This window comes from Chiloscyllium plagiosum, chromosome 2, assembly GCF_004010195.1.
Source record: "Chiloscyllium plagiosum isolate BGI_BamShark_2017 chromosome 2, ASM401019v2, whole genome shotgun sequence".
In the NCBI taxonomy this organism is placed as follows: domain Eukaryota; kingdom Metazoa; phylum Chordata; class Chondrichthyes; order Orectolobiformes; family Hemiscylliidae; genus Chiloscyllium; species Chiloscyllium plagiosum.
The window spans coordinates 144,409,165-144,423,829 of NC_057711.1; positions in this window are offsets into that span (position 1 = coordinate 144,409,165).

Consider the following 14,665-nt stretch of genomic DNA (forward strand, 5'->3'; position numbering starts at 1 on the left):
GCATGTAGCAATCAATCCCTCCAGACTTGACCAATTTTAAATAGCTTTAGAAACCACCAAACAGATTTATAATGACAGATGCAGCTAACAAGAATCAATCAGCAACTGAACTGCAAGAAGTTAAGGATCTTAATAAATAAGATGGTTGGGTGTCCAGCTCCTGAATGTAGTTAAGTGACCATGTAAACTGTAAAATTAAGCTACAAACACATCATGCTAGTAGCACATCATTGTTGGATACTGAAAGATATAAGAATCAGCTCACTCCATGTATGTCTCATGTGTATCCTTGTGTACTCAATCACATCTGCACCTCGATGGCAATCAATATCGCTCGTACTCCAAGTATGTGTTTCTCCCATGGATGCTAATTAGGCAATAAAATGGCAAAACGAGTAGTGAAAATGTAAGATTCGACAAATCTGGATTTTACACTCAATTAGAGAGAAAAGAAAGGAAACAAGAGCAGAGAAACCATGGGAAGTCTGAAGATAGGTAAAAGGACTGAAATACATAAAGAAAGAGAGCAAGTGGGCTGAGACAGCAGGAAGAGAAACCAATGGGAGATGAACTAAAACCCCAGTGTATTTGGAATGAGTCGTACAGCATAGAAACAGACCCTTAGGTCCATTTGTCCATGCTGATCAGACATCCCAATCAGACTTAGTCTTATTTGTCAGCATTTGACCCATATCCCTCTAAACCCTTCCTATTCAAATACCCATCCAGGCAATATTGTAAATGCTATGAGCTGAAAAGAATTCCAGCAATTGAACTGAAGATTTGGGCTTCAGAATTAGCTGTGCCCTTGTCAAGCTGTTTCAGTATGGCTACAAAACCACCATTTACCCAACAATGTGAAAAATTGCCCATTCATGTCCTGTGCTCAAAAAGCTATGTCAATTTTTTAAAGTCATCAGCCTACTTTCAATCACCGGTGAAGTGTACAAATATATCATTGACAATATTACCAATTACCATTTACACAGAAATAACCTGCTCACTGACATGGCTTGTGTTCCACCAGAGCCGTGAAGTTCCTGACCTTATTATTAACTGTGTCCAAAAAAAGGACAGAACTCCCAGACATGAGGCGAGAGTTACTGCCTTTGATATCAGGCAACACCTGATGGGAGGTGGCATTAAAGAGTGCGAGCAAAACTGCTGTCAATCAGAATTGGGTCAAAACTCTTGCCCTGTCGTGGTCATACCTCGCCCAAAGGAAGTGGGTATTGGTGGTCAGTCTCAACCCCAAAGGCTCACAACTTCGGCTTCTACATCAAATATCCTTCTTCCACCATAAGCGTAGAAGTAGAAATGTTGATTAATAATTACACAATGTTTGCAATTCTCAGTTACAGAGTGAACTAGGTCCACCCATACATGAGTCATAAAATGGTATTGGGTAGGTAAAGCACATAATCAAGAAGGTTAGTTGGATGCAATCTTATATTGTAAAAAAAATTGAACCTGCAAGTAAGGATATTATTGCTTCAGTTTAAAAAGTGTATTGTTGAGACCACATCTTAAATAGTGTGTAGTTTTGATTTTGTTATTAAAGGAAGGATGTAAATACATTGGATGTGGTTCAGAGGAGGTTTACTAGATCGATACTTTGACTGATTGGGTTGTCTTATGAGGGTGGACTGGGTTTGTTCCCACTGGAGTTTAGTAGAGTAAGGGGTGGCTTGATTGAAGTGTATAAGATTCTGAAAGGTTTTAACAAGGTGGACTTAGAAAGGATATTCCCTTTCATCCAGAATGAGAGACACTGTTTTAAAGTTAAGTGTCACTCATTTGGGATGGAGATCAGTTTCTTTTTCTCTTTTTAGCATGTGTGACTTTGGAACTCTCTACCTCACAAGTGAGGCAGAGACAAGGTCATTGAACGCTATTAAGTCAAAGTTAGATATCTTCTGTTAGGCAGAGCAATCAAAGGTTATTGGGGATAAATGGAAATGTGGCATTCAAAGCATGAGCTGATTAACCAGGATTTTATTGAATCTACAAAAGCAAGTCAGAGGGTGGGAGTTCTAAGGTAGGTAACTCATCGTCTGTCTTCCCAAAGAATGTCCACCATCTACAAGGCAGGAGTCAGGTGATGGAATACTCCTCGTTTACATGGATGGATGCAACTCCAAGAACAACCCCATCTAGAACAAAGCAATTTGCTGATTGTCAGCTCATCCATAAGCTTTAACATTCACTACCTTCATCTCCGATACACAGTGTGTGCCATCTACATGATGCACTGCAGTGTCGCACTTTCTCGACATAATCTCCCATATTCATGATGCCTACCATCGAGAAGGACAAGACCAGAAGATGCATGAGAAGTCCACCGCCTGCAAGTTCCCCTTCCAGCTTGAACAAAATCGCTGTTCCTTTATTGTCGCAGAGTCAAAATCCTGGAACTGTCTTTCTACCAACACTGTGGGCATCCTTACACCTCAAGGACTGCAGTGGTTCAAGAAGGCAGCTCACCATCATATTCCTAATGGAAATAAATACTCATCTAGCCAGTGAGGCACGCGCTCCATGAATGAAATATCTTGTGATAAAGTTGATCCTTCTACAACCCAAACCAGTCCCCATGTGGAGGATCCTGGCTAGGTCTCACAAAGGCACAGTTTGCAACAAAGGTTCTGACATTTTAGACTCATCTCAGGCTTCTCACACAAGGCTGACTGAGAACAGGCAAGCATGTCCTTACATATAGTGTTAAACTGTGCTGACAATACTTTGACAAGACAAGAGATCTTGGAGGATTCAGTAGCATAGGACCAAGTAATGAAAGTCTTTGATGAGTATTTTGATATCAGACGGAAAATCATGACTGGGGTCGAGTTATATCAGACTTTCTGTAATTTAAAGAGGACCATACATTGTCAAAATCAGCCTCCGACTCAGGGTGCAGAAACAGAATATGCACCAGGCTAGGGGGAGCAAGCTTCATTTGACCAGCTTATGGAGTTGGTACAGTTTGTTAATTGAAAAGACTTCAACTTGCACCACTTTTCAAAAATGAATTCATGGGATATGGCATTTTTTCCCATCCCTGGCTGCTCTTGAACACGTAGCCAGAACTAGAAGAATGTTGTTGCTAGACCAGCTCTTCCAGTTCTTGCATTAGCTCCCAGTAGTGAGGAGAACTTTGAGTGAGGGCTGGATTTGCTATTGTCATTTCTGATGCTTATGTTGATGCCATTGATCAGTCTTCTTTCATTGCTTTTAGATTTGTAGCACTTTGATACAACAGAGTAGCTTGTTAGGCGATTTCATTTAAGAGTCAACAATGTCACTGATGGTCTGGAGTCACGTGTAGGCCAGACCAAGTGAAGACCATGCTCCTCCAATGGACAGCAGTGGTTCAAGAAGGCAGTTCATCGTCCCCTTCTGAAGGCCAGCTAGGGCATTAAATACTGACCCAACCAGTGATGTCCCCATCCCATGAATCAATTTTAAAAATATAAGGATGACAGGTTTCTTCTCTAACGGACGTGAGTGAACCTGATGTGAAAACTGATGTTTTATGGTCACCAATGGAGTAGTTTTGAAATTTCACTTTATTAATTGTGCTCCTATCCCACCAGCCGCCTGTGGGGTTTGAACCCCTGTCTTTAGGGCAATAGTTTGCTGTGAAATCATGGACATGAATGACTGATTTTCATTAGTTGTTATGCATGTATGTAACTTATGAATAAGATCATGGAACTGGTCCTTCTGATTGATAAACATAAGCATCATGACTTGGGGCCATCACAGCTCTAGGGACAAATCCAATGCCCTCCTGACTGACATTCCTTTCACTGCATTCTATATGCTTGAGCTCATCCAAATCTCTGCTTGCTGAATCCTAATTCACACGAAGTTTTGTTCAATATCAGTTTTGTGCTGATTGGCCTAAAGTGGTTTCTGGCCCCACAAATTCTTCAGGTTCACAAAGTCTCATGCTTGTTTTCAAACTTTTCCATGACCTTTCCTCTCCCGGTCTCTGCAATATCCTCTAACCCTGCAGTCTTCCCAACACTCCATGTTCTTCACAATGTCGGCCAGCTTTACTTGCTGCACTGTTGGCTGAGTTGCCTTCAGCTGTCTAGACTGAATCTTTACCCAAAACCTTTTCTTAAATTTATTCATGGAGTGTGTATGCCTTTGCCCATGTATTGTAATGTCTCTCTGATTGACTTGGAGCCAATCTTTGTTTGATTTAGCTCCTGTAATAGCTTTGCAATGTCAAGGGCATTGAATAGAAATGAGCAGTGGTTTGCTGTTGTAAAATACAAAGACCCCAGTGGACCAGAAACCAGTGTAAGTCACTAATCACAGGGGCAGATGGGTTTTTGAACAGATGCAAGTTAGGATATTGGAGCAGAGCTTTGAATGAGTTCAAACTTATGGAGCATGAAAACATGGAGGCACATCAGGGCAATGTTGGCATTGTCAATGAGTTGTGTAGCACAGAACCCTTTGAAGTAGAGCATTCAGTATTGAATTCAGCTCATGATGAGTGAACTAATATCATTTAGGTGGACGTGCAATAATTGATCTCAATGACCTGAGGGGGTAAAGGTTAGTTGTAACGGCTCCTATTTCCAATGCCAAGCCTCCTGAAAGAGTTTTATCTATTTTGTTATGATAAATGAAGTGATAAAGACTGATTGTTCACCCACATATGAACAATAATCACTTAGAAAAGAAGTAAGTTGCTAAATTAAAACAATGCACCAACACCTATATCTATTCAGGAAAAGGAAGATAAAATGGTGGCAGGGAGACCCATTTGTGAAAGTGAATCTGTTTTATATTATGAAAAAAAAGTTTAGTTGGTCACAGTATAAAAATTAATGAATGGTTAATGTCAGGATATTTGGGAATAAACATTATGTGTGCAATTAGATTATTATTTTAATGCTGAACAATACCTCTTCAGATTTCTACAGCTTTGTCAGCATTATAATGAAGCTAAGTAAAATATTTCACCACTACCACTAATACCAAAGTGAATTAAATTGTTAACATCTAAAGAATATTTTAGCAGATACACTCAGATAAAATAGTTTTCTGCTTGTTCATGTTGAAAAGTAACTACCAGGGAGCAATTAATTATGTGCCTTTCTCAGAAAATGCCAGCAGGTGGGGCTATGGAGCAATGGCACAAGTCTGGCTAACGAAATCGCAGATTAATGTTCAAACATTGCTTATCTTTGAAGATTTGAAACAAATGGTCCTGAAATACACGGTTAGCATTCTGCATTGGTTATGCTGTTGATCAAGCTGTCCAGAGACGTGGACTAATAATCCCGGGGATATCACTCCATCTCAACATGAAAGTTTGAGAACATGAAGGCAGTTTTACAAACGCTAGAAATTACAAACATTTGCAAGTGGCTAGATTATCACAAAAGCCTAAATGAATGGCCAGAATATTTTGCACTTCCCCAAAGAGGTGATAGTGGGCATTCAGAGTGTGTGGGGATTGTAAAATCAGGTGGGAGTCAGCTTCATTTCCACATATTTTATGAGCTAGTGAGGTACCAGGGCTTAGTAAAACTGAGGCCCTGAGAAGGGATTGCTGACACTTGTCCGGGTTCACAAAGACCTTTCAAAGATAGCACGGGCACAAGAGATGCCAATCTTTCAGCTGGGGATGTCCGTTGAGTGGCAAGTGTTTCTGGGAACAGCATAGAGTCATAGAGATATTGTGAGATGGGGTAAAAATCACATATGAAAGATTCCCTAGGGATGTGGTCGGTAATCAGTGCAGTGAATGTAGTAAGATACGGTAAGAGAATGCACTGGCTGTTCTGATGACAAACCCTCCAAGCAAACTTAGCGCAACTTGAACTTAGCCAAAGAAATATAAATATCAGTCCATATCTATATCAGGTTTTAAGCAACAAGATTTATCAATCAGAGTTCTTAATAAATACAATCATTGGTCTATTATTAAAATAAAACTTATTCCACTTAGTTTTAGTATACACTGTCAGTAGTGGCAGAAATATAAATGCTTATCATTTTAAATATTTCCAAAAAGTACATGCAAGCATATACACGTGCAGACACACAAGAAAAAACTAGTTACCCGATGAAGGAGCAGTGTTCAGAAAGCTTGTACTTCCAAACAAACCTGTTGGACTATAACCTGGTGCTGTGTGATTTTTAACTTTGTCCACCCCATTCCAACATCGGCACCTCCACATCACAACAATAGGAAATGAACAAAAATAGACTTCTCCACAGACAGGAGAAAGGGAGGACTGCAGATGCTAGAGATCAGAGTTGAGAGTGTGGTGCTGGAAAAGCACAGCAGGTCAGGCAGCATCAGAGGAGCAGGAAAATCAATGCTTCAGGCAAGAGTCCTTCATTTCCACAGACAGTGGCTTTCTGAAAAGAAAACACTTTAAGCCATAGCTTATTCTTAAAGGAAAAAGGATAAAGCATGGAATGTTCCAGAATATGTCACGCTAATGTTTTGGCCAGCATGGTCAACTCACTAATCATGCACAGCAGGCTTCAGAGCCAATCAGGGTTCAGTTTGCTCAGCATTCACAACACTGAGAAGTTCCTCAAATAACTCCATTAAGACTTCTATCCCATCACCAATTCATCCTTTACTTACATGTGCACCGTACTCCCTCAGAGCCAGCTCTCAGAGTGAAGAGAACCTCTGACACTTCTGTTCATATCTGTCAGCCAGGGCTCCCTGATTGGACTAGGTTAACATCCCCAATCAGGGAACTCATGTTCTATGACATCCACCTGGCTGACCTCATTACAATCACTACGGACCCTTCAATCACTCTTGCAGAAGAGCAGATACATTTCATCCTGAAGGACATAAGAAAGGTCTTTCAGGAAAAGCAGAGATTAGTTGAGCACTACATCCTCACAAGCTTCTTTTCCTCAACTGAAGATCAGATTCTAAAGCACTCTCTAACCAGTCACTGTCCAGATAACCTCAGCAGGTGTCTTCATTAAAATAAGCAATTATTACCAAGTCAAGCCCTTTGAGAACCTGTCTTTCCCTACGTTCACACTGATATTTCAATGAACTCTTTTAAAGAAGCCACTCCAGGAATCATAAAACGAATCCACTTTTCCACAATCCTTAAAAGTGCAAGTACTCCAAAAAATATTAACTATGAGTATCTTTATAACAAGGCAAAATTACAGTATCTTTAGTGCTTTGGAGACCAGATTCTTCCCTTAGAAACCAGCAAAGATACTGCCTACCAAAGAGAGCTGAACCATTACCCTTGAACCAGATGTATATCAGGATCTAAATCTCCCTGTTCTTGAATCTTGTATGTTATTTTAATGTAGGCCACTTAGAGTGGTCAATTTGTTGATTTTGTAGTGGAATTTCTGACGGAGGGTCTCTGGACTCAAAGCATGAAGTTTGCTTTCTCTCAACAGAAACAGCCTGACCTGCTGAGTTTCTCCAGCAATCTCTGTTTCTATTCCTGACATCGACCTTGTTTGATAATTGTGTTAAGATAGGTGGCTGAATATTAATGTGTTGAGTACTAATATTTGGTGTGGTACAAACAATTGCCAAATAGACAAAAGAAAATAAAGCACATTTCTTGTGTATAATTATATCGAAATGGCTTTGGCAGTTGCTAAGATCTTTCAGGAAGTGGAAGATTTATCACTGAAATATTTGCAAAGAGGAATCACGTTTAGGCTAATTAAACTTGCTAAGGAAAGGTATGCCCTTTCTGTCAAAGAATGACGTGAATGGCAATGTATTAGTGAGTGCTATTAGTAGGAATTATAAACTCACATTTTTGTAAAGGTTGCACTTGAATTGTGATCTAATGTTGAAAATAGTGTCCGCCTGTATTTTCCATTGTTTATCAGTAGATGGACTTGACTTACTCCAAGGGAATTATTTGACAGAATTGAAGGCAGTAGCATCATCATTGGTCAGCTGAGATCAAGGAGAAAGAGCAGTCATAATAAATGATTTCAGAGATGTTTGCTTCATGTGAATGACCTGAACAATGGCTAAGCGAAATCCATTGTCGAAGGCTGAATTGGCACCACAGACAGATCGTTAGTTATCTGAAATTTCCTTAGGGATTTGGGTAATTGGACGGAAGTCTTCTCTGATCAAGGCTCAACCATCCAGTCCAGATTGAACTGGAGTAGCCTAAATGGCTTAAGCAGAAGGTGAAACACAGAGAGTTGCAGAATGCTACTATGTAAAAACGGGGCGCCGATGAGAAAGTGGAGACCTGTTCATCGACATGCAGACAGAGTGTTGTTCACCAGATAGTGATACTGCCAAAATATCATCACAAGGTAGCCCCTGAAATTCCTATGGGAATGTTGGAATCTAGGAAACCCAAGCATGTCCACATCAACATTTATATTGACCAGGGCTTCACAAGGCAGGTACAGTTTTGTAAAAGGTGCTGTACTTGGCATTCGATGGAAAACCCACAACCTGCAATTTTCATTCTGGTTTTGAGAAACTATTTAACAGGGTGTTAGTGGACTACATGGCTCTTTCACCAGAAAACAATGTAGTACATCAGTATATTCTTCCCACAGTGGACTTGGCAATTTGATTGCCAGAGGGCATTCCTTGGAGAACGATAACTGCAAAGGGTAGTGGTAAAGAAATTAATTCAGTTCTTCACAATTTGGAGATGCCGGTGTTGGACCGAGGTGGACAAAGTTAAAATTCACACAACACCAGGTTATAGTCCAACAGGTTTATTTGGAAGCACTAGCTTTCGGAGCGCTGCTCCTTGTCACAACCACCTGATGAAGGAGCAGTTCTTCACAAACTGTAAAACATGTTAGGAAATTAAGAGAAGTCTAGGTATAACATAATTAAAATCTTCAGCGTACCACCCACAGATGCATGAGCCTAAGAAAGATAGAACTGAATCCTCAGGAAAAAAAATCAGGCCACAATCTCATGAATATTCTCATAATTAGTGCAAAGAACTGGAATTCCTTTTGTTTGTCATATAGAATTCAACAAATAAATTTACTGGTTACAGTCCTTTCGAATTAGTTTATGTCTGTGAGATAAGGGGACCTCTGAAACTAAGACTGAAGAATGAGCCTTAGACTGTGTATCTGTTTCTAAGAGTGGACAGGAGCTTGCAAGGTAGGTCAAGAACTCTTTAAAACATGAAAAGCAACCATGGACTGATAAGCACATCGAGTACTGAGCATCTCAAGCTGCAAGTTGTTAGCATTACTGTCTTTACAACTGGAACTCTCAAAAGCTCAGTTCATGGTCCATATAAGGTAGTCAGTAGAATCAGTTAAATAAATTGCCAAAGTGACACCCCAGCTTGCTGGGAAAGGACTTGGCTGTGCCATAATAACATGTGGAAGCATTATCACTGTCAGGAGGAAGATATGTTAGGTAGCAAGGACAACACAGGAAGAATGGCAAAGTGAAGATGAGGTTAAAGGAGGATTAGATGATTCCCAAACACGGTCACCACATTTTCATATTTAGCAGCAGAGGAACAGAAAGACCTCCCAAAGAATGTCCTTAAACTTACCCGGATTTGTACAGATCAACCAGGTTTTATAACCTGAACCATACACCACGTGGATAGAGGAGAATCCCCTGCCATTATAAAGGCATCTATAATTGCTCAGATCCAGAGGCCAGGTGCAAGCATAAATACAAGTTGCAAATCCACCTACCTACACCCAATCAAGGCATCTAGCTGACATTCCCACGCCTAAGCCTCATACTTCAACCAGCCTGCTTTGGAAACCAGCCAGCCAGCCAACTGAGCTGAGGGAGCAGTCTATGGTGCAGCAAAAGGATGGGGAACACAACATCAGTTACAAACCTCTGAAAGACCTGAGCAATTAGGAAGAAGCTGCAGAGATCCGCACAAAAGAAAAGGTTTAATAGCTTTGTAGGAATAAGATACTGAGCTGAGAAAATCCTTGGCAGTGAACAAATAATTTAACAAATTGGATTGACTTTACACCTGCTGAATTTTAATCCTGTTCATCAAATTGGTGGAAAGGAAATGTTACACAGCCAGAGGAAACGCTTGAAACTCAAGTGATTCAAACAGTTTTGTAGTTTTCCCGTATGGGGAGGGACGTATGCTGGCTGTGAACTAATTTGGCTTCCCTCCTTAACAACTTAAAACATGGAAAAGGAATCCACTGCAAAATTGCAGAACTGGAGCAATGCTGTCTCTGTAGGCTTATTCCTTATGTCCCCGCTTCCCAAATATCTGCCAGAAGGTATGCACTTGGACTGAGAGCAGGGTTGGATTTTGGGAGTGAGGAAAGTCTCAGGCCAGTTGAGCAGGATCATGTCACAAAGAGAATCAAAAGCACGGCATGGTGACTCAGTGGTTAGCACCGCTGCCCCACAGTGCCTGGGCCCCAGGTTCAATTCCAGCCTTGGGTGACTGTCTGTGTGGAGTTTGCATATTCTCCCCCTGTCTGCGTGTGTTTCCTCCCACAGTCCAATGATGTGCAATTCAGGTGAATTGGCCATGCTAAATTTCCCATAGTGTTAGGTGCATTAGTTAGAGGTAAATGGGTCTGGGTGGGTTACTCTTCAAAGGGTCGGTGTGGACTGGTTGGGCCGAAGAGCCTGTTTTCACATTGTAGGGAACCTAATCTAATCACTTCAGGACTATATCAAAGAGCTAGTCTGATGTTATGGCATCTTTGGCTTGCTGCTAGAGATCAGAAGTTTCCAACGGGTTTAAATTTCAACTGGATCTAAAAAGCATCAACATTACTTAAAGACTTTTCTCTTAAACTTGACAGCCATGTCTCAGTTGGTAACCCCTTTTGCTTTGAGCATAGGAAGGATATTATTAAGCTGGAGAGGGTTCAGAGGAGATTTACCAGGATGTTGCTGGGAATGGAGGGTTTGAGTTATTAGGAGAGGTTCAGCATGGACTGGTTGGACTGCAGGGTCTGTTTCTGTGCTCCGTGAGTCAGAAGGTTGAGTGTTATACTCCGACACCGAGACTAAAGAGTAGATATGTCAGAACAGCGCTGAGGGAGTGCTACATGATTAGAGGTATTCTCTTTAGATGAGATATCGCAACAAGATCATGCTTGCTCTCTTAGATAGCTGTAAAATATATCCAAGCACTATTTCAAATTAAAATAGGCAAGTTATCACCAGTATCCTGCCCTCTATTTGTCCCTCAGTCATCATCTTTAAAAAGGATTACCAGGTTTTACCACTGTGAGCTATCAGACATCCTCCTCTTCATTACTGCCAATAACTGGCTTCTCAAAAAGACCAAAAAACTGCAGATGCTGGACGTCAGAAACAAAAACGCAAACTGCTGGAGAAACTCAGCAGGTCTGTCAGCATCTGTGGAGAGAATGCAAAGTTAACATTTTGGGTCCAGTGACTCCTCATCAGATTGCAGCCAGTTAAAGGTTGGTAGAGATGCTAGAAATAGGGTTGTGGGGGAAGGGGGAGGAGTAAACCATAGATGAAGATTGAGACCAGGGAGAGAGAGAGAGAGAATAGCGGTTGGACAGTCAAATCTGACAGATAAAGGTCAAGGTGCAAGCTTTGCTTTACCAACATGGGATAGCCCTAGGAATCCATGTAGGACAAGCTGACAAAGCACATGGGAGCAGGGATGGGAGTGGCAGTGGTCACAATATGCTTGTTCCTGTTTGTAGCAGTTCAACTTAATGTTGTTTTCTGTTTTAAGTGATCATTTGTTTTAAGTGATCATCAATTAGCTGGTCCAACTGCAATTTATTCAAAACCCCTTGAAACAGTAATGAATGGAAAGGTCACAGATTTGTAAAGTGTTTGCGTTAAATTAATGTGTCCATTTTGTTTATGGCAAACATTGAATTAGTAATAATGGACTGAACTGTCACAGTTATTCTGGTAAATATTTGTTTAAAACTGTCACAATAAATCAAATGTGATAATGTGGATAATTTGTCAGCTGAATTTGTGGTTGTCATGAAATATGTGAAGTGAAATTATCAGGCAATTAATTGGATGATGTATAAATGGTGACCTTTATACCAATGCTTATTAGGGCAAGAGACAAGTGTCACACAGTTAAGTTATAATAAGTAAATAGATCAACATGAGGTGGAAAATAAAACATGTTTATAATGTTTGCCAAGATCAGACTGATCATTTCCTGAAGATTGGGTCATGTTAAAGATTTTAAATGCACAGCCTCTTTGTTTGGAAAGCTTGCCTCACAGTAAAGATTTCATGAGCTTGGTGGGGGCTGATCAATTGATCAAGAGCAAGGAGTCACCTGTTCTGGTCCGATACTGGGACAAGGCCATGGAAGAGTGATAATTTGTGATTGGAACCATTATATGGGTAAGTTTCTTGCAGCATTTTTTGCATTAGGGTTTGTTTTAATGAAGAACATTGCTGTGTATTCTAATGTTAGAACTGTCTTGAGTTATTGATAACCAGAGTAGATCCAACAGAATAGGGAGAATGGGAATAAAAGCATCAAGCTGGTCAGTGGTTGCACACATCAGCAGAAAGCTGAAAGCGCAATAGCTGCTATTACATAATATCATATGAATTGCCTCTTTAGCCTCCTTGGATATCCAATAATATCATGTTTGACTTGATTGTATCGTCTCCTTCATCTTCTCTACTCTTTCCAATAACTCTTGACTCATTGTTGGTCAAACCTCCTCCCTCTTCTGCCTCAGAGTATTTAATTACCTTTCCTTCCTTGCTTTCTGGGAAGAGGATTCAAAAGATCTAAAAGAAAAAAATCCTCCACATCTCTGACCTTATTGCAAAACCCCTAGTTTGTGCCCCTGATTTCTCGTTTCTCCTGCAAGTGGCACCATTCTTTCAGCATCCATCCTGTCACCTTCCCTCAGGACCTTTATAATACTTCAATTAAATCATCTCTTGTTCTTTCAATCTCCACAGGATATAGACCCCTGTTGTCTAACCTTTCTTCATAAGGAGACCAAAATGGTGCATATGGTGCACCAATGGTCCATACCAATGAAGCAACACATCCTCCTTTTGTGTTGCTTTCCTTGTGGTAAAAAATAAATTCTATTTGTCTTCCTAATCACTTGCTAAAAGTGTATACTAATGTTCTGAGATTTGTCAACCATGAGCACAGATCCATCTGTCCTCAAAAAGTCTGTAATTTCTCTTGATTTAGTTGATACTGTTTGTCTGTTCTTATTATGATCACTGCTAAGTAGGGATGATGTGAAGTCATCTCCTATCCTCTGGATCTCCTATGTCATGATCTGTAATGGCGTACCAGAGAACTTTCTCTGTCCCTGAGCCATCCTACATGTTCATGTCTAATCCAATTAGTTCATTCGACATCCTCAGTGAAAGTAGCTCCTGGAGACAAATACAGAACTTGAATTTCACTGAAGAGAGATAGATGTTTGCGTAGATTTTCATCTTGCATTCTTCAGGACAAAAGTAAAAATGTAAAATTTGAATGATCTCAACAATTTGCAGTCCTAGAGATAATGATGCTGATTGTTGGCAAGTTGACTTTAATTGACCAAGTTGTTGCCAGGGAGAAAGTCACGTGATGCGTTCAACTGATTATCTTAAACTAGTTCAAAACCAAAAGATCTGCGGATGCTGTAAATCCGAAACAGAAACAGAAGTTGCTGGAAAAGCTCAGCAAGTCTGGCAGCATCTGTGGAGAGAAATCACAGTTAATGTTTCAGGTCTGGTGACCTGTTCTGGGGAAGAGTCACTGGACCTGAAATGTTAACTGTGATTTCTCTTCACAGATCTTAAAATGAGTTGTTAGTGTAGCTATTAACGCACTGAGGATAGTTCAGTAATTGCTGCTCCATTGCAACTTCGGTAGTTGTTTTATTTTCTGTTCCAAAGCTGGAACCTTCCCAACAATGAGGTGAGTGCACCTACATCAGAGGGATTGCAGTGTTTCAAGAAGGTAGCTTGCCATTCCCATTTCAAATTAGTGATCAACAACAAATCTGGACCTTGCCAGTGACACCTGGTTCCCATGCAAAACTGAAATAGAGAGGAATGCCTATGAGGTCACCTATGTCTGAAATAAAAAAAAAAGTACAGTGCAACCCCTTAAAACATGATAAATGGAGGATACAGTGAGTCAGATCATGTTTACCTGTCCAAGATTGAGACAGGGCATTTGAAAATAGTAACATTGGCATTAAGACTCACACACTGCCAATGTGATATGTCCTATTTGTGCATCCTAGCAGGGTCAGTGCATGCACAAATACTCCTTGGCCAAGGTGGGTGTTGGCAATCTTCCCATCGGATATGTCCCCATGAATTTCTGAGATTGTTCATGAGCAAAGGTAGATTCAGTAGCAGATAAAAAACCCGGTGTAGCAGAGCACATATTCTCCTTTTTCCCCACTTTGCTTAACTTTGTTTCGTTCTTCCTTTTTGCTGACCAAGAAGCTACTGAAAGAAAATGATCTTTACGTATTATAGAGATAGCCTCCATTTTGGACTTGAATCCATAAAAATAGCTCAGAACCACCGTGCAGCTCTGACTCAGAAAAGAAATTGCCAGCACTGAACCATAGCTGACACTTGACTCTAGATCAGAGTGGTGCTGGAAAAGCACAGCAGGTCAGGCAGCATCCGAGGAGCAAGAAAATCAACGTTTCGGGCAGAAGCCCTTCATCAGGAATAGAGGCA